General features: G+C 46.6%; 17 non-coding genes across 17 annotated transcripts; all 17 read right to left on the bottom strand.

Moving 5' to 3' along the window:
• Positions 1 to 120: 120 nt before the first annotated feature.
• LOC123153917 (5S ribosomal RNA) lies at positions 121 to 239 on the bottom strand. The gene has a single exon (XR_006476591.1). It is a non-coding gene; the product is annotated as a 5S ribosomal RNA (ribosomal RNA).
• A 296-nt stretch (positions 240 to 535) lies between these two features.
• On the bottom strand, positions 536 to 654 carry LOC123154619 (5S ribosomal RNA). The gene has a single exon (XR_006476956.1). It is a non-coding gene; the product is annotated as a 5S ribosomal RNA (ribosomal RNA).
• A 296-nt stretch (positions 655 to 950) lies between these two features.
• LOC123155131 (5S ribosomal RNA) lies at positions 951 to 1,069 on the bottom strand. The gene has a single exon (XR_006477250.1). It is a non-coding gene; the product is annotated as a 5S ribosomal RNA (ribosomal RNA).
• Positions 1,070 to 1,366: 297 nt separating this feature from the next.
• LOC123154209 (5S ribosomal RNA) lies at positions 1,367 to 1,485 on the bottom strand. The gene has a single exon (XR_006476725.1). It is a non-coding gene; the product is annotated as a 5S ribosomal RNA (ribosomal RNA).
• A 296-nt stretch (positions 1,486 to 1,781) lies between these two features.
• Positions 1,782 to 1,900, bottom strand: LOC123153983 (5S ribosomal RNA). The gene has a single exon (XR_006476600.1). It is a non-coding gene; the product is annotated as a 5S ribosomal RNA (ribosomal RNA).
• A 297-nt stretch (positions 1,901 to 2,197) lies between these two features.
• LOC123153909 (5S ribosomal RNA) lies at positions 2,198 to 2,316 on the bottom strand. Its single transcript, XR_006476590.1, has one exon. It is a non-coding gene; the product is annotated as a 5S ribosomal RNA (ribosomal RNA).
• A 297-nt stretch (positions 2,317 to 2,613) lies between these two features.
• LOC123154855 (5S ribosomal RNA) lies at positions 2,614 to 2,732 on the bottom strand. Its single transcript, XR_006477094.1, has one exon. It is a non-coding gene; the product is annotated as a 5S ribosomal RNA (ribosomal RNA).
• An 11,545-nt stretch (positions 2,733 to 14,277) lies between these two features.
• Positions 14,278 to 14,396, bottom strand: LOC123154427 (5S ribosomal RNA). Its single transcript, XR_006476841.1, has one exon. It is a non-coding gene; the product is annotated as a 5S ribosomal RNA (ribosomal RNA).
• Positions 14,397 to 14,693: 297 nt separating this feature from the next.
• LOC123153484 (5S ribosomal RNA) lies at positions 14,694 to 14,812 on the bottom strand. Its single transcript, XR_006476515.1, has one exon. It is a non-coding gene; the product is annotated as a 5S ribosomal RNA (ribosomal RNA).
• Positions 14,813 to 15,109: 297 nt separating this feature from the next.
• On the bottom strand, positions 15,110 to 15,228 carry LOC123154796 (5S ribosomal RNA). Its single transcript, XR_006477062.1, has one exon. It is a non-coding gene; the product is annotated as a 5S ribosomal RNA (ribosomal RNA).
• Positions 15,229 to 15,524: 296 nt separating this feature from the next.
• On the bottom strand, positions 15,525 to 15,643 carry LOC123155208 (5S ribosomal RNA). Its single transcript, XR_006477276.1, has one exon. It is a non-coding gene; the product is annotated as a 5S ribosomal RNA (ribosomal RNA).
• A 297-nt stretch (positions 15,644 to 15,940) lies between these two features.
• On the bottom strand, positions 15,941 to 16,058 carry LOC123155308 (5S ribosomal RNA). The gene has a single exon (XR_006477338.1). It is a non-coding gene; the product is annotated as a 5S ribosomal RNA (ribosomal RNA).
• A 297-nt stretch (positions 16,059 to 16,355) lies between these two features.
• Positions 16,356 to 16,474, bottom strand: LOC123153997 (5S ribosomal RNA). Its single transcript, XR_006476602.1, has one exon. It is a non-coding gene; the product is annotated as a 5S ribosomal RNA (ribosomal RNA).
• Positions 16,475 to 16,771: 297 nt separating this feature from the next.
• LOC123154583 (5S ribosomal RNA) lies at positions 16,772 to 16,890 on the bottom strand. The gene has a single exon (XR_006476917.1). It is a non-coding gene; the product is annotated as a 5S ribosomal RNA (ribosomal RNA).
• Positions 16,891 to 17,187: 297 nt separating this feature from the next.
• Positions 17,188 to 17,306, bottom strand: LOC123153871 (5S ribosomal RNA). The gene has a single exon (XR_006476585.1). It is a non-coding gene; the product is annotated as a 5S ribosomal RNA (ribosomal RNA).
• Positions 17,307 to 17,602: 296 nt separating this feature from the next.
• LOC123153955 (5S ribosomal RNA) lies at positions 17,603 to 17,721 on the bottom strand. The gene has a single exon (XR_006476596.1). It is a non-coding gene; the product is annotated as a 5S ribosomal RNA (ribosomal RNA).
• Positions 17,722 to 18,017: 296 nt separating this feature from the next.
• LOC123154451 (5S ribosomal RNA) lies at positions 18,018 to 18,136 on the bottom strand. The gene has a single exon (XR_006476849.1). It is a non-coding gene; the product is annotated as a 5S ribosomal RNA (ribosomal RNA).
• Positions 18,137 to 18,494: the final 358 nt, after the last annotated feature.

Here is an 18,494-nt window from a genome sequence, read left to right as displayed (position 1 = left end):
AGACGATCGTGAGCACCCAGCTATAACTTACCGCACTCGTGCAAAATAATAAAACACGGTGAATATATAACTTACACGTGCGTTTTGGTTTGCAAGCGCCGCAAAAATAAAGTTAAAAAGGGAATGCAACACGAGGACTTCCCAAGAGGTCACCCATCCTAGTACTACCCTCGCACAAGCACGCTTAACTTCGAAGTTCTGATGGGATCCGGTGCTTTAGTGCTGGTATGATCGCATCCGACATGTTACCCCCGTCTTCGTCCCTTATCCTTGCACCTCCCAGCTCCACTACAAAGACGATTGTACATTGCTTTGGCCGCTCCCTCTCAACTATGGAGACGAGTTTAACGCGGTTTCCACCCCACCCTCTCAACCGCACCAGTGCACGCTTGCCGCGCCACAACGCCGCCGCTAGACTCGTGAATCATGAGCACCCAGCTATAACTTACCGCACTCGTGCAAAATAATAAAACACGGTAAATATATTACTTACACGTGCATTTTGTTTTGCAAGCGGCGCAAAAAAATTAAAAAGGGAATGCAACACGACGACTTCCCAGGAGGTCACCCATCCTAGTACTACTCTCGCCCAAGCACGCTTAACTTCGAAGTTTTGATGGGATCCGGTGCTTTAGTGCTGGTATGATCGCATCCGACATGTTACCCCCGTCTTCGTCCCTTATCCTTGCCCCTCCCAGCTCCACTACAAAGACGATTGTACATTGCTTTGGCCGCTCCCTCTCAACTACGGAGAAGAGTTTAACGCGGTTTCCACCCCTCCCTCTCAACCGCACCAGTGCACGCTTGCCGCGCCACAACGCCGCCGCTAGACTCGTGAATCGTGAGCACCCAGCTATAACTTACCGCACTCGTGCAAAATAACAAAACATGGTAAATATATTACTTACACGTGCATTTTGTTTTGCAAGCGGCGCAAAAAAATTAAAAAGGGAATGCAACACGAGGACTTCCCAAGAGGTCACCCATCCTAGTACTACTATCGCCCAGGCACGTTAAACTTCGGAGTTCTGATGGGATCCGGTGCTTTAGTGTTGGTATGATCGCATCCGACATGTTACCCCCGTCTTCGTCCCTTATCCTTGCCCCTCCTAGCTCCACTACAAAGACGATTGTACATTGCTTTGGCCGCTCCCTCTCAACTACGGAGACGAGTTTAACGCGGTTTCCACCCCACCCTCTCAACCGCACCAGTGCACGCTTGCCGTGCCACAACGCCGCCGCTAGACTCAAGAATCATGAGCACCCTGCTATAACTTACCACACTCGTGCAAAATAATAAAACACGGTGAATATATTACTTACACATGCGTTTTGTTTTGCAAGCGGCGCAAAAAAAATTAAAAAGGGAATGCAACACGAGGACTTCCCAGGAGGTCACCCATCCTAGTACTACTCTCGCCCAAGCACGCTTAACATCGGAGATCTGATGGGATCCGGTGCTTTAGTGCTTGTATGATCGCATCCGACATGTTACCCCCGTCTTCATCCCTTATCCTTGCCCCTCCCAGCTCCACTACAAAGACGATTGTACATTGCTTTGGCCGCTCCCTCTCAACTACGGAGACGAGTTTAACGCGGTTTCCAATCCTCCCTCTCAACCGCACTAGTGCACGCTTGCCATGCCCCAACGCAGCCGCTAGACTCGTGAATCGTGAGCACCCAGCTATAACTTACCGCACTCGTGCAAAATAATAAAACACGGTAAATATATTACTTACACGTGCGTTTTGTTTTGCAAGCAGCGCAAAAAAATTAAAAAGGGAATGCAACACGAGGACTTCCCAGGAGGTCACCCATCCTACTACTACTCTCGCCCACGCACGCTTAACTTCGGAATTCTGATGGGATCCGGTGCTTTAGTGCTGGTATGATCGCATCCGAAATGTTACCCCCGTCTTCGTTCCTTATCCTTGCCCCTCCCAGCTCCACTACAAAGACGATTGTACATTGCTTTGGCCGCTCCCTCTCAACTACAGAGACGATTTTAACGCGGTTTCCACCCCTCCCTCTCAACCGCACCAGTGCACGCTTGCCGCGCCACAACGCCGCCGCTAGACTCGTGAATCGTGAGCACCCAGCTATAACTTACCGCACTCGTGCAAAATAATAAAACACGGTAAATATATTACTTACACGTGCGTTTTGTTTTGCAAGCGGCGCAAAAAAAATTAAAAAGGGAATGCAACACGAGGACTTCCCAGGAGGTCACCCATCCTAGTACTACTCTCGCCCAAGCACGCTTAACATCGGAGTTTTGATGGGATCCGGTGCTTTAGTGCTGGTATGATTGCATCCGACATGTTACCCCCGTCTTCGTCCCTTATCCTTGCCCCTCCCAGCTCCACTACAAAGACGATTGTACATTGCTTTGGCCGCTCCCTCTCAACTACGGAGACGAGTTTAACGCGGTTTAAACCCCTCCCTATCAACTGCACCAGTGCACGCTTGCCGCGCCACAACGCCGCCGCTAGACTCGTGAATCGTGAGCACCCAGCTATAACTTACCGCACTCGTGCAAAATAATAAAACACGGTAAATATATTACTTACACGTGTGTTTTGTTTTGCAAGCGGCGCAAAAAAATTTGAAAAGGGAATGCAACACGAGGACTTCCCAAGAGGTCACCCATCCTAGTACTACTCTCGCCCACACACGCTTAACTTCGTAGTTCTGATGGGATCTGGTGCTTTAGTGCTGGTATGATCGCATCCGACATGTTACCCCCGTCTTCTTCCCTTATCCTTGCCCCTCCCAGCTCCACTACAAAGACGATTGTACATTGCTTTGGCCGCTCCCTCTCAACTACGGAGACGAGTTTAACGCGGTTTCCACCCCACCTGTAGGGGAACGTAGCAGAAATTCAAAATTTTCCTACGTGTCACCAAGATCTATCTATGGAGAGACCAGCAATGAGTAGAAAGAGAGTGCATCTACATACCCTTGTAGATCGCTAAGCGGAAGCGTTCAAGTGAACGGGGTTGATGGAGTCGTACTCGTCGTGATTCAAATCACCGATGATCCTAGTGCCGAACGGACGGCACCTCCGCGTTCAACACACGTACAGCCCGGTGACGTCTCCCACGCCTTGATCCAGCAAGGAGAGAGGGAGAGGTTGAGGAAGACTCCATCCAACAGCAGCACAACGGCGTGGTGGTGGTGGAGGAGCGTGGCAATCCAGCAGGGCTTCGCCAAGCACCATGGGAGAGGAGGAGTAGGAAGAGAGGTAGGGCTGTGCCAGAACTTCGTGTATAGCTCCCATGTGCCTCCCCACTATATATAGGGGTGGAGGGGCTGGTTTCTTGCCCTCCAAGTCCATTGGGGCGTTGGCCAAGGTGGGAGGAAAGAAATCTCATTATTTCCTTCCCCACCGATTGTTATCCCCCCTTTTTAGGTATCTTGATCTTATCCCTTCGGGATATGATCTTATTCCTTCTAAGGGGGGATCTTGGTGCGCCTTGACTAGGGGTGTGGGGCCTTGCCCCCACTACCCACGTCCATGTGGGCCCCCCCATGCAGGTGGGCCCCACTCCGGAACCTTCTAGAACCTTCCCGGTACAATACCGAAAAATCCCGAACATTTTCCGGTGGCCAAAATAGGACTTCCCATATATAAATCTTTACCTCCGGACCATTCCGGAACTCCTCGTGACGTCCGGGATCTCATCCGGGACTCCGAACAACATTCGGTAACCACATACAAACTTCCTTTATAACCCTAGCGTCATCGAACCTTAAGTGTGTAGACCCTACGGGTTTGGGAGACATGTAGACATGACCGAGACGTTCTCCGGTCAATAACCAACAGCGGGATCTGGATACCCATGATGGCTCCCACATGTTCCACGATGATCTCATCGGATGAACCACGATGTCAAGGACTTAATCAATCCCGTATTCAATTCCCTTTGTCTATCGGTATGTTACTTGCCCGAGATTCGATCGTCGGTATCCAATACCTTGTTCAATCTTGTTACCGGCAAGTCACTTTACTCGTTCCGTAACACATCATCCCGTGATCAACTCCTTGGTCACATTGCGCATATGATGATGTCCTACCGAGTGGGCCCAGAGATACCTCTCCGTTTACACGGAGTGACAAATCCCAGTCTCGATCCGCATAAAACAATAGATACTTTCGGAGATACCTGTAGTGCACCTTTATAGTCACCCAGTTACGTTGCGACGTTTGATACACCCAAAGCACTCCTACGGTATCCAGGAGTTACACGCTCTCATGGTCGAAGGAAGAGATACTTGACATTGGCAAAGCTCTAGCAAATGAACTACACGATCTTTTGTGCTAGTCTTAGGATTGGGTCTTGTCCATCACATCATTCTCCTAATGATGTGATCCCGTTATCAACGACATCCAATGTCCATAGCCAGGAAACCATGACTATCTGTTGATCACAATGAGCTAGTCAACTAGAGGCTCACTAGGGACATATTGTGGTCTATGTATTCACACGTGTATTACGATTTCCGGATAATACAGTTATAGCATGAATAAAAGACAATTATCATGAACAAGGAAATATAATAATAATACTTTTATTATTGCCTCTAGGGCATATTTCCAACAAACACTTCTTGAAATTTTGTAAGGGATCATCTTATTTACTACCGTCGTCCTAAGTAAACAAGATGCATAATCATAATAAACATCACATGCAATCAAATAGTGACATGATATGGCCAATATCATTTTGCTCCTTTTGATCTTCATCTTCGGGGCTCCATGATCATCATCGTCACCGGCATGACACCATGATCTCCATCATCATGATCTCCATCATCGTGTCTTCATGAAGTTGTCACGCCAACGACTACTTCTACTTCTATGGCTAACGCGTTTAGCAATAAAGTAAAGTAAGTTACATGGCGTTCTTCAATGACACGCAGGTCATACAATAAATTAAGACAACTCCTATGGCTCCTGCCGGTTGTCATACTCATCGACATGCAAGTCGTGAATCCTATTACAAGAACATGATCAATCTCATACATCACATATATCATTCATCACATCCTTTTGGCCATATCACATCACATAGCATACCCTGCAAAAACAAGTTAGACGTCCTCTAATTGTTGTTTGCATGTTTTATGTGGCTGCTATGGGTTTCTAGCAAGAACGTTTCTTACCTACGCAAAACCACAACGTGATATGCCAATTGCTATTTACCCTTCATAAGGACCCTTTTCATCGAATCCGTTCCGACTAAAGTGGGAGAGACTGGCACCCGCTAGCCACCTTATGCACCAAGTGCATGTCAATCGGTGGAACCTGTCTCACGTAAGAGTACGTGTAAGGTCGGTCCAGGCCGCTTCATCCCACAATACCGTCGAAACAAGATTGGACTAGTAACGGTAAGCATATTGAACAACATCAACGCCCACAACTACTTTGTGTTCTACTCGTGCAAAGAATCTACGCAATAGACCTAGCTCATGATGCCACTGTTGGGGAACGTAGCAGAAATTCAAAATTTTCCTACGTGTCACCAAGATCTATCTATGGAGAAACCAGCAACGAGGGGAAGGAGAGTGCATCTACATACCCTTGTAGATCGCTAAGCGGAAGCGTTCAAGAGAACGGGGTTGAAGGAGTCGTACTCGTCGTGATCCAAATCACCGGAGATCCTAGTGCCGAACGGACGGCACCTCCGCGTTCAACACACGTACAGTCCGGTGACGTCTCCCACGCCTTGATCAAGCAAGGAGAGAGGGAGAGGTTGGGGAAGACTCCGTCCAGCAGCAGCACGACGGCGTGGTGGTGGTGGAGGAGCGTGGCAATCCTGCAGGGCTTCGCCAAGCACCACGGGAGAGGAGAACTTGTGAGAGGGGGAGGGCTGCGCCAGAACTTCGTGTATAGCTCCCATGCGCCTCCCCACTATATATAGGGGTGGAGGGGCTGGTTTCTTGCCCTCCAAGTCCATTGGGGCGTTGGCCAAGGTGGGAGGAAAGAAATCTCATTATTTCCTTCCCCACCGATTGTTATCCCCCCTTTTTAGGGATCTTGATCTTATCCCTTCGGGATATGATCTTATTCCTTCTAAGGGGGGATCTTGGTGCGCCTTGACCAGGGGTGTGGGGCCTTTCCCCCACTACCCACGTCCATGTGGGTCCCCCCATGCAGGTGGGCCCCACTCCGGAACCTTCTAGAACCTTCCCGGTACAATACCGAAAAATCCCGAACATTTTCCGGTGGCCAAAATAGGACTTCCCATATATAAATCTTTACCTCCGGACCATTTCGGAACTCCTCGTGACGTCCGGGATCTCATCCGGGACTCCGAACAACATTCGGTAACCACATACAAACTTCCTTTATAACCCTAGCGTCATCGAACCTTAAGTGTGTAGACCCTACGGGTTCGGGAGACATGTAGACATGACCGAGACGTTCTCCGGTCAATAACCAACAGCGGGATCTGGATATCCATGATGGCTCCCACATGTTCCACGATGATCTCATCGGATGAACCACGATGTCAAGGACTTAATCAATCCCGTATTCAATTCCCTTTGTCTATCGGTATGTTACTTGCCCGAGATTCGATCGTCGGTATCCAATACCTTGTTCAATCTCGTTACCGGCAAGTCACTTTACTCGTTCCGTAACACATCATCCCGTGATCAACTCCTTGGTCACATTGCGCATATGATGATGTCCTACCGAGTGGGCCCAGAGATACCTCTCCGTTTACACGGAGTGACAAATCCCAGTCTCGATCCGCATAAAACAATAGATACTTTCGGAGATACCTGTAGTGCACCTTTATAGTCACCCAGTTACGTTGTGACGTTTGATACACCCAAAGCACTCCTACGGTATCCAGGAGTTACACGCTCTCATGGTCGAAGGAAGAGATACTTGACATTGGCAAAGCTCTAGCAAATGAACTACACGATCTTTTGTGCTAGTCTTAGGATTGGGTCTTGTCCATCACATCATTCTCCTAATGATGTGATCCCGTTATCAACCACATCCAATGTCCATAGCCAGGAAACCATGACTATCTGTTGATCACAACGAGCTAGTCAACTAGAGGCTCACTAGGGACATATTGTGGTCTATGTATTCACACGTGTATTACGATTTTCGGATAATACAGTTATAGCATGAATAAAAGACAATTATCATGAACAAGGAAATATAATAATAATACTTTTATTATTGCCTCTAGGGCATATTTCCAACAGTCTCCCACTTGCACTAGAGTCAATAATCTAGTTCACATCGCCATGTGATTAACACTCACAGGTCACATCGCCATGTGACTAATACCCAAGAGTTTACTAGAGTCAGTAGTCTATTTCACATCACTATGTGATTAACACTCAATGAGTTTTATGTTTGATCATCTTGCTTGTGAGAGAGGTTTTAGTCAACGGGTCTGAACCTTTCAGATCCGTGTGTGCTTTACAAATCTCTATGTCATCTCCTAGATGCAGCTACCACGCTCTATTTGGAGCTATTCCAAACAATTGTTCTACTTGGAGCTATTCTAAATTATTGCTCCATTATATGTATCCGGTCTCTCTACTCAGAGCTATCCGGATAGGTGTCAAGCTTGCATCGTCGTAACTTTACGACGAACTCTTTTACCACCTCCATAATCGAGAAAATTCCTTAGTCCACTAGTTACTAAGGATAACTTTGACCGCTGTCCTATGAGCCATTCTTGGATCACTCTTGTACCCCTTGACTGACTCATGGCAAGGCACACTTCAGGTGCGGTACACAGCATAGCATACTGAAGAGCCTACGTCTTAAGCATAGGGGACGACCTTCGTCCTTTCTCTCTATTCTGCCGTGGTCGAGCTTTAAGTCTTAACTTCGTACCTTACAACTCAGGCAAGAACTCCTTCTTTGACTGGTCCATCTTGAACACCTTCAAGATCATGTCAAGGTATGTGCTCATTTGAAAGTATTATTAAGCATTTTGATCTATCCTTATAGATCTTGATGCTCAATGTTCAACTAGCTTAATCCAGGCTTTCCATTGAAAAACACTTTCAAAATAACCCTATATGCTTTCCAGAAATTCTACGTCATTTCTGATCAACAATATGTCAACAACATATACTCATCAGAAATTCTATAGTGTTCCCACTCACTTCTTTGGAAATACAAGTTTCTCATAAACTTTGTACAAACCCAAAATTTTTGATCATCATCAAAGCATACATTCCAACTCCGAGATGCTCACTCCAGTCCTTAGAAGGATTGCTGGAGCTTTGCATACTTATTAGCATCTTTCGGGATTGACAAAACCTTCCGGTTGTATCACATACAACCTTTCCTCATTAAAATCGTCGAGGAAACAATGTTTTGACATCCTATCTGCAAGATTTCATAAATAATGCAGTAATCACTAATATAATTCCAACAGACTCTTAGCATCGCTACGAGTGAGAAAATCTCATCGTAGTCAACTCCTTGAACTTGTCGGAAAACATCTTAACGACAAGTCGAGCTTTCTTAATGGTGACATTTACCATCATTGTCCGTCTTCCTTTTGAAATCCATCTGTACTCATTAGCCTTACGACCATCGAGCCGTTCTGCCAAAGTCTACACTTTGTTTTCATACATGGATCCTCTCTCGGATTTTATGGCCTCAAGCCATTTATCGGAATCCGGGCCCACCATCGCTTCTCCATAGCTCGTAGGTTCATTGTTGTCTAGCAACATGACCTTCAAGATAGGATTACGTACCACTCTGAAGTAGTACGCATCCTTGTCATCCTACGAGGTTTGGGAGTGACTTGATCCGAAGTTTCATGATCAATATCATAAGCTTCCACTTCAATTGGTGTAGGTGCCACAGGAACAACTCCCTGTGCCCTGTCACACACTAGTTGAAGAGACGGTTCAATAACCTCATCAAGTCTCCACCATCCTCCCACTCAATTCTTTCGAGAGAAACTTTTCCTCGAGAAAGGACCCGATTCTAGAAACAATCCATATTGCTTTCGGATCTGAATTAGGAGGTATACCCAACTGTTTTGGGTTTCCTATGAAGATGCATTTTATCCGCTTTGGGTTCGAGCTTATCAACCTGAAACTTTTTCATATAAGCGTCGCAGCCCCAAACTTTTAAGAAACGACAACTTAGGTTTCTCTAAACCATAATTCATACGGTGTCATATCATCGGAATTACGTGGTGCCTTATTTAAAGTGAATGTGGTTGTCTCTAATGCCTAACCCATGAACGATAGTGGTAATTCGATAAGAGACATCATGGTACGCACCATATCCAATAGGGTGCAACTATGATGTTCGGACACACCATCACATTATGGTGTTCCAGGCGGTATTAATTGCGAAACAATTTCCACAATGTCTTAATTGTGTGCCAAAACTCGTAACTCAGATATTCATCTCTATGATCATATCATAGACATTTTATCCTCTTGTCACAATGATCTGCTACTTCACTCTGAAATTACTTGAACCATTCAATAATTTAGACTTGTGTTTCATCAAGTAAATATACTCAACATTTACTCGAATCATCTGTGAAGTAAGAACATAATGATATTCACTGCATGCCTCAGCACTCATTCGACTGCACACATCAAAATGTGTTACTTCCAACAAGTTGCTATCTTGTTCCATCTTACTGAAAATGAGGCTTTTCAGTCATCTTGCCCATGTGGTATGATTTCCATATCTCAAGTGATTCAAAATCAAGTGAGTCCGAACGATCCATTTGCATGGAGTTTCTTCATGCATATACACCAATAGACATGGTTCGCATGTCTCAAACTTTTCAAAAACGAGTGAGTCCAAAGATCCATCAACATGGAGCTTCTTCATGCGTTTTATACCATTATGACTTACATGGCAGTGCCACAAGTAAGTGGTACTATCATTACTATCTTATATCTTTTGGCATGAAAATGTGTATCACTACGACCGAGATTCAATAAACCATTCCTTTAGGTGCAAGACCATTGAAGGTATTATTCAAAAATAGAGTAACCATTATTCTCCTTAAATGAATAACTGTATTGCGATAGACATAATCCAATCATGTCTATGCTCAATGCAAACACCAATCTCGGTGGTAGAGGGAGCGTGCGATGCTTGATCATATCAACCTTGGAAACACTTCCAACATATATCGTCAGCTCACCTTTAGCTAGTCTCCGTTTATTCCGTAGCTTTTATTTCGAGTTACTAACACTTAGCAACTGAACCGGTATCCAATACCCTGGTGCTACTAGGAGTACTAGTAAAGTACACATTAACATAATGTATATCCAATATACTTCTATCGACCTTGCCAGCCTTCTCATCTACCAAGTATCTAGGGTAATGCTGCTCCAGTGGTTGTTCCCCTTATTACAGAAGCACTTAGTCTCGGGTTTGGGTTCAACCTTGGGTTTCTTCACTAGAGCAGCAGCTGAATTGCCGTTTCATGAAGTATCCCTTTGTTCCCTTGCCCTTCTTGAAACTAGTGGTTTCACCAACCATCAAAAATTGATGCTCCTTCTTGATTTCTACTTTCACGGTGTCAAACATCATGAATATTTCAAGGATCATCATATCTATCCCTGATATGTTATAGTTAATCACGAAGCTCTAGCAGCTTGGTGGCAATGACTTTGGGGAAACATCACTATCTCATCTGGAGGATCAACTCCCACTCGATTCAAGTGATTGTTGTGCTCAGACAATCTGAGCACAAGCTCAATGATTGAGCTTTTCTCCCTTAGTTTGCAGGCTAAGAAAATCGTCGGAGGTCTTATACCTCTTGACGTGGGCACGAGCCTGAAATCCCAATTTCAGCCCTCGAAACATCTCATATGTTCCACGACGTTTCGAAAACGTCTTTGGTGCCTCTACTTAAACCATTTAATTGAACTATCACGTAGTTATCAAAATGTGTATGTCCGATGTTCGCAACATCGACAAACGACGTTGGGGTTCAGCACACTGAGCGGTGCATTAAGGACATAAGCTTTCTACTGATCGCATAATCGCTACTATCAACTTTCAACTATATTTTCTCTAGGAACATATCTAAACAGTGGAACTAAAGCGCGAGCTTACGACATAATTTGCAAAAGGTCTTTTGACTATGTTCAGGATAATTAAGTTCATCTTATGAACTCCCACTTAGATAGACATCCCTCTGGTCATCTAAGTGATCACATGATCCGAGTCAACTAGGCCGTGTCCGATCATCACGTGAGACGGACTAGTCATCATCGGTGAACATCTTCATGTTGATCGTATCTACCATACGACTCATGCTCGACCTTTCGGTCTCCATGTTCCGAGGCCATGTCTGCACATGCTAGGCTCGTCAAGTTAACCCTAAGTGTTTTCGCTGTGTAAAACTGTCTTACACCCGTTGTATGTGAACGTAAGAATCCATCACACCCGATCATCACGTGGTGCTTAGAAGCGACGAACTGTAGCAATGGTCCACAGTTAGGGGAGAACACTTCTTGAAATTTTGTAAGGCATCATCTTATTTACTACCGTCGTCCTAAGCAAACAAGATGCATAAACATGATAAACATCACATGCAATCAAATAGTGACATGATATGGCCAATATCATTTTGCTCCTTTTGATCTTCATCTTCGGGGCTCCATGATCATCATCGTCACCGGCACGACACCATGATCTCCATCATCATGATCTCCATCATCGTGTCTTCATGAAGTTGTCACGCCAACGACTACTTCTACTTCTATGACTAACGCATTTAGCAATAAAGTAAAGTAGTTTACATGGCGTTCTTCAATGACAGCAGGTCATACAATAAATAAAGACAACTCCTATGGCTCCTGCTGGTTGTCATACTCATCGACATGCAAGTCGTGAATCCTATTACAAGAACATGATCAATCTCATACATCACATATCATTCATAACATTCTTCTTGGCCATATCACATCACATAGCATACCCTGCAAAAACAAGTTAGACGTCCTCTAATTGTTGTTGCATGTTTTACGTGGCTGCTATGGGTTTCTAGCAAGAACGTTTCTTACCTACCCAAGACCACAACGTGATATGCCAATTGCTATTTACCCTTCATAAGGACCCTTTTCATCGAATCCGTTCCGACTAAAGTGGGAGAGACTGGCACCCGCTAGCCACCTTATGCACCAAGTGCATGTAAATCGGTGGAACCTGTCTCAGGTAAGAGTACGTGTAAGGTCGGTCCGGGCCGCTTCATCCCACAATACCGTCGAAACAAGATTGGACTAGTAACGGTAAGCATATTGAACAACATCAACGCCCACAACTACTTTGTGTTCTACTCGTGCAAAGAATCTACGCAATAGACCTAGCTCATGATGCCACTGTTGGGGAACGTAGCAGAAATTCAAATTTTTCCTACGTGTCACCAAGATCTATCTATGGAGAGACCAGCAACGAGTAGAAAGAGAGTGCATCTACATACCCTTGTAGATCGCTAAGCGGAAGCGTTCAAGTGAACGGGGTTGATGGAGTCGTACTCGTCGTGATTCAAATCACCGGAGATCCTAGTGCCGAACGGACGGCACCTCCGCGTTCAACACACGTACAGCCCGGTGACGTCTCCCACGCCTTGATCCAGCAAGGAGAGAGGGAGAGGTTGAGGAAGACTCCATCCAACAGCAGCACAACGGCGTGGTGGTGGTGGAGGAGCGTGGCAATCCAGCAGGGCTTCGCCAAGCACCATGGGAGAGGAGGAGTAGGAAGAGAGGTAGGGCTGTGCCAGAACTTCGTGTATAGCTCCCACGTGCCTCCCCACTATATATAGGGGTGGAGGGGCTGGTTTCTTGCCCTCCAAGTCCATTGGGGCGTTGGCCAAGGTGGGAGGAAAGAAATCTCATTATTTCCTTCCCCACCGATTGTTATCCCCCCTTTTTAGGGATCTTGATCTTATCCCTTCGGGATATGATCTTATTCCTTCTAAGGGGGGATCTTGGTGCGCCTTGACCAGGGATGTGGGGCCTTGCCCCCACTCCCCACGTCCATGTGGGCCCCCCCATGCAGGTGGGCCCCACTCCGGAACCTTCTAGAACCTTCCCGGTACAATACCGAAAAATCCCGAACATTTTCCGGTGGCCAAAATAGGACTTCCCATATATAAATCTTTACCTCCGGACCATTCCGGAACTCCTCGTGACGTCCGGGATCTCATCCGGGACTCCGAACAACATTTGGTAACCACATACAAACTTCCTTTATAACCCTAGCGTCATCGAACCTTAAGTGTGTAGACCCTACGGGTTCGGGAGACATGTAGACATGACCGAGACGTTCTCCGGTCAATAACCAACAGCGGGATCTGGATACCCATGATGGCTCCCACATGTTCCACGATGATCTCATCGGATGAACCACGATGTCAAGGACTTAATCAATCCCGTATTCAATTCCCTTTGTCTATCGGTATGTTACTTGCCCGAGATTCGATCGTCGGTATCCAATACCTTGTTCAATCTCGTTACCAGCAAGTCACTTTACTCGTTCCGTAACACATCATCCCGTGATCAACTCCTTGGTCACATTGAGCATATGATGATGTCCTACCGAGTGGGCCCAGCGATACCTCTCCGTTTACACGGAGTGACAAATCCCAGTCTCGATCCGCATAAAACAATAGATACTTTCGGAGATACCTGTAGTGCACCTTTATAGTCACCCAGTTACGTTGTGACGTTTGATACACCCAAAGCACTCCTACGGTATCCAGGAGTTACACGCTCTCATGGTCGAAGGAAGAGATACTTGACATTGGCAAAGCTCTAGCAAATGAACTACACGATCTTTTGTGCTAGTCTTAGGATTGGGTCTTGTCCATCACATCATTCTCCTAATGATGTGATCCCGTTATCAACGACATCCAATGTCCATAGCCAGGAAACCATGACTATCTGTTGATCACAACGAGCTAGTCAACTAGAGGCTCACTAGGGACATATTGTGGTCTATGTATTCACACGTGTATTACGATTTCCGGATAATACAGTTATAGCATGAATAAAAGACAATTATCATGAACAAGGAAATATAATAATAATACTTTTATTATTGCCTCTAGGGCATATTTCCAACACCACCCTCTCAACCACACCAGTGCACGCTTCCCGCGCCACAACGCCGCCGCTAGACTCGTGAATCATGAGCACCCTGCTATAACTTACCGCACTCGTGCAAAATAATAAAACACGGTAAATATATTACTTACACGTGCGTTTTGTTTTGCAAGCGGTGTAAAAAAAATTAAAAAGGGAATGCAACACGAGGACTTCCCAGGAGATCACCCATCCTAGTACTACTCTCGCCCAAGCACGCTTAACATCGGACTTCTGATGGGATCCGGTGCTTCAGTGCTGGTATGATCGCATCCGACATGTTACCCCCGTCTTCGTCCCTTATCCTTGCCCCTCCCAGCTCCACTACAAAGACGATTGTACATTGTTTTGGCCGCTCCCTCTCAACTACGGAGACGAGTTTAACGCGGTTTCCACCCCTCCCTCTCAACCGCACCAGTGCACGCTTGCCGCGCCACAACGCCGCCGCTAGACTCGTGAATCATGAGCACCCAGCTATAACTTACCGCACTCGTGCAAAATAATAAAACACGATAAATATATTACTTACACGTGCATTTTATTTTGCAAGCGGTGTAAAAAAAATTAAAAAGGGAATGCAACACGAGGACTTCCCAGTAGGTCACCCATTCTAGTACTACTCTCGCCCAAGCACGCTTAACTTCGAAGTTCTGATGGGATCCGGTGCTTTAGTGCTGGTATGATCGCATCCGACATGTTACTCCCATCTTCGTCCCTTATCCTTGCCCCTCCCAGCTCCACTAGAAAGACGATTGTACATTGCTTTGGCCGCTCCCTCTCAACTACGGAGACGAGTTTAATGCGGTTTCCACCCCTCCCTCTCAACCGCACCAGTGCAAGCTTGCCGTGCCACAACGCCGCCGCTAGACTCGTGAATCGTGAGCACCCAGCTATAACTTACCGCACTCGTGCAAAATAATAAAACACGGTAAATATATTACTTACACGTGCGTTTTGTTTTGCAAGCGGCGTAAAAAAAATTAAAAAGGGAATGCAACAAGAGGACTTCCCTGGATGTCACCCATCCTAGTACTACTCTCGCCCAAGCACGCTTAACTTCGGAGTTCTGATGGGATCCGGTGCTTTAGTGCTGGTATGATCGCATCCGACATGTTACCCCCGTCTTCGTCCCTCATCCTTGCCCCTCCCAGCTCCACTACAAAGACGATTGTACATTGCTTTGGCCGCTCCCTCTCAACTACGAAGACGAGTTTAACGCGGTTTCCACCCCTCCCTCTCAACCGCACCAGTGCACGCTTGCCTCGCCACAACGCCGCAGCTAGACTCGTGAATCATGAGCACCCAGCTATAACTTACCGCACTCGTGCAAAATAATAAAACACGGTAAATATAATAGTTACACGTGCGTTTTGTTTTGCAAGTGGCGCAAAAAAATTAAAAAGGGAATGCAACACGAGGACTTCCCAAGATGTCACCCATCCTAGTACTACTCTCGCCTAAGCATGCTTAACTTCGGAGTTCTGATGGGATCCGGTGCTTTAGTGTTGGTATGATCGCATCCGACATGTTAACCCCGTCTTCGTCCCTTATCCTTGCCCCTCCCACCTCCACTACAAACACGATTGTACATTGCTTTGGCCGCTCCCTCTCAACTACGGAGACGAGTTTAACGCGGTTTCCACCCCACCCTCTCAACCGCACCAGTGCACGCTTGCCGTGCCACAACGCCACCACTAGACTCGTGAATCATGAGCACCCTGCTATAACTTACCGCACTCGTGCAAAATAATAAAACACGGTAAATATATTACTTACACGTGCGTTTTGTTTTGCAACCGGGGCAAAAAAAATTAAAAAGGGAATGCAACACGAGGACTTCCCAAGAGGTCACCCATCCTAGTACTACTCTCGCCCACGCACGCTTAACTTCAGAGTTCTGATGGGTACGGTGCTTTAGTGCTGGTATGATCGCATCCGACATGTTACCCCTGTCTTCGTCCCTTATCCTTGCCCCTCCCAGCTCCACTACAAAGACGATTGTACATTGCTTTGGCCGCTCCCTCTCAACTACGGAGACGAGTTTAACGCGGTTTCCACCCCACCCTCTCAACCACACCTGTGCACGCTTTCCGCGCCACAACGCCGCCGCTAGACTCGTGAATCATGAGCACCCTGCTATAACTTACCGCACTCGTGCAAAATAATAAAACACGGTAAATATATTACTTACACGTGCATTTTGTTTTGCAAGCGGCGCAAAAAAAATTAAAAAGGGAATGCAACACGAGGACTTCCCAAGAGGTCACCCATCCTAGTACTACTCTCTCCCACGCACGCTTAACTTCGGAGTTCTGATGGGATCCGGTGCTTTAGTGCTGGTATGATCGCATCCGACATGTTACCCCCGTCTTCGTCCCTTATCCTTGCCCCTCCCAGCTCCACTACAAAGACGATTGTACATTGCTTTGGCCGCTCCCTCTCAACTACGGAGACGAGTTTAACGCGGTTTCCACCCCACCCTCTCAACCACACCTGTGCACGCTTGTCGCGCCACAACGCCGCCGCTAGACTCGTGAATCATGAGCACCCTGCTATAACATACCGCACTCGTGCAAAATAATAAAACACGGTAAATATATTACTTACACGTGCTTTTTGTTTTGCAAGCGGCGCAAAAAAAATTAAAAAGGGAATGCAACACGAGGACTTCCCAGGAGGTCACCCATCCTAGTACTACTCTCGCCCAAGGACGCTTAACATCGGAGTTCTGATGGGATCCGGTACTTTAGTGCTGGTATGATCGCATCTGACATGTTACCCCCGTCTTCGTCCCTTATCCTTGCCCCTCCCAGCTCCACTACAAAGACCATTGTACATTGCTTTGGCCGCTCCCTCTCAACTACGGAGACGAGTTTAACGCGGTTTCCACCCCTCCCTCTCAACCGCACCAGTGCACACTTGCTGCGCCACAACGCCGCCGCTAGACTCGTGAATCGTTAGCACCCAGCTATAACTTACCGCACTCGTGCAAAATAATAAAACACGGTAAATATATTACTTACACGTGTGTTTTGTTTTGCAAGCGGCGTAAAAAAAATTAAAAAGGGAATGCAACACGAGGACTTCCCTGGAGGTTACCCATCCTAGTACTACTCTCGCCCAAGCACGCTTAACTTTGGAGTTCTGATGGGATCCGGTGCTTTAGTGCTGGTATGATCACATCCGACATGTTACCCCCATCTTCGTCCCGTATCCTAGCCCCTCCCAGCTCCACTACAAAGACGATTGTACATTGCTTTGGCCGCACCCTCTCAACTATGAAGACGAGTTTAACGCGGTTTCCACCCCTCCCTCTCAACCGCACCAGTGCACGCTTGCCGCGCCACAACGCTGCCGCTAGACTCGTGAATCGTGAGCACCCAGCTATAACTTACCGCACTCGTGCAAAATAATAAAACACGGTAAATATATTACTTACATGTGCGTTTTGTTTTGCAAGCGGCGCAAAAAAATTAAAAAGGGAATGCAACACGAGCACTTCCCAGGAGGTCACCCATCCTAGTACTACTCTCGCCCAAGCACGCTTAACTTTGGAGTTCTGATGGGATCCGGTGCTTTAGTGCTAGTATGATCACATCCGACATGTTACCCCCATCTTCGTCCCTTATCCTTGCCCCTCCCATCTCCACTACAAAGACGATTGTACATTGCTTTGGCCGCTCCCTCTCAACTAGAGAGACGAGTTTAACGCGGTTTCCACCCCTCCCTCTCAACCGCACCAGTGCACGCTTGCCGCGCCACAACGCCGCCGCTAGACTCGTGAATCGTGAGCACCCAGCTATAACTTACCGCACTCTTGCAAAATAATAAAACACGGTAAATATATTACTTACACGTGCGTTTTGTTTTGCAAGCGGCGTAAAAAAATTAAAAAGGGAATGCAACACAAGGACGTCCCAGGAGGTCACCCATCCTAGTACTACTATTGCCCAAGCACGCTTAACTTCGGAGTTCTGATGGGATCCGGTGCTTTAGTGCTGGTATGATCGCATCCGACATGTTACCCCCATCTTCGTCCCTTATCCTTGCCCCTCCCAGCTCCACTACAAAGACGATTGTACATTGCTTTGGCCGCTCCCTCTCAACTACGGAGACGAGTTTAACGCGGTTTCCACCCCTCCCTCTCAACCGCACCAGTGCACGCTTGCCGTGCCACAACGCCGCCGCTAGACTCGTGAATCGTGAGCACCCAGCTATAACTTACCGCACTCGTGCAAAATAATAAAACACGGTAAATATATTACTTACACGTGCGTTTTGTTTTGCAAGCGGCGTAAAAAAAATTAAAAAGGGAATGCAACACGAGGACTTCCCTGGAGGTCACCCATCCTAGTACTACTCTCGCCCAAGCA

Source organism: Triticum aestivum, chromosome 1B (genome assembly GCF_018294505.1).
Source record: "Triticum aestivum cultivar Chinese Spring chromosome 1B, IWGSC CS RefSeq v2.1, whole genome shotgun sequence".
Classification (NCBI taxonomy): domain Eukaryota; kingdom Viridiplantae; phylum Streptophyta; class Magnoliopsida; order Poales; family Poaceae; genus Triticum; species Triticum aestivum.
The sequence above is the reverse complement of the archived record's forward strand: the minus strand, read 5'-3'. Positions and strand labels throughout refer to the sequence as shown.